The sequence below is a fragment of the Arachis duranensis genome, chromosome 9, assembly GCF_000817695.3.
Source record: "Arachis duranensis cultivar V14167 chromosome 9, aradu.V14167.gnm2.J7QH, whole genome shotgun sequence".
NCBI classification, from domain to species: domain Eukaryota; kingdom Viridiplantae; phylum Streptophyta; class Magnoliopsida; order Fabales; family Fabaceae; genus Arachis; species Arachis duranensis.
Window position 1 is genome coordinate 27388152 of NC_029780.3, and position 431 is coordinate 27388582.

General features: G+C 42.0%; 1 non-coding gene across 1 annotated transcript; it reads left to right on the plus strand.

Moving 5' to 3' along the window:
* Positions 1-18: 18 nt before the first annotated feature.
* On the plus strand, positions 19-122 carry LOC127741975 (small nucleolar RNA R71). The gene has a single exon (XR_008003162.1). It is a non-coding gene; the product is annotated as a small nucleolar RNA R71 (small nucleolar RNA).
* Positions 123-431: the final 309 nt, after the last annotated feature.

A 431-nucleotide genomic window follows, 5' to 3' on the forward strand; every position in this document is an offset into this window, starting at 1 on the left:
ATGGTCCACTCTGAAAACATGTCAGAAGGACACTTTTTGGTTATCTGTTTGTATCTTTCCCAAGCTTCATAGAGGAATTCACCATCTTTTTGTTTGAAGGTCTAAACATCCACTCTAAGCTTGCTCAGCTTTTGAGGAGGAAAGAACTTAGCCAAGAAGGCCATGACCAGCTTATCCCAGGAGTCCAGGCTATCTTTAGGTTGAGAGTCCAACCATGCTCTAGCTCTGTCTCTTACAGCAAAAGGGAAAAGTATGAGCTTGTAGACTTCAGGATCTACTCCATTAGTCTTAACAGTCTCACAGATCTGTAAGAACTCCGTTAAAAACTGGTAGGGATCTTCTGATGGAAGTCCATGAAACTTGCAGTTCTGTTGCATTAGAGCAACTAGTTGAGGTTTCAGCTCAAAATTGTTTGCTCCAATGGCAGGAAT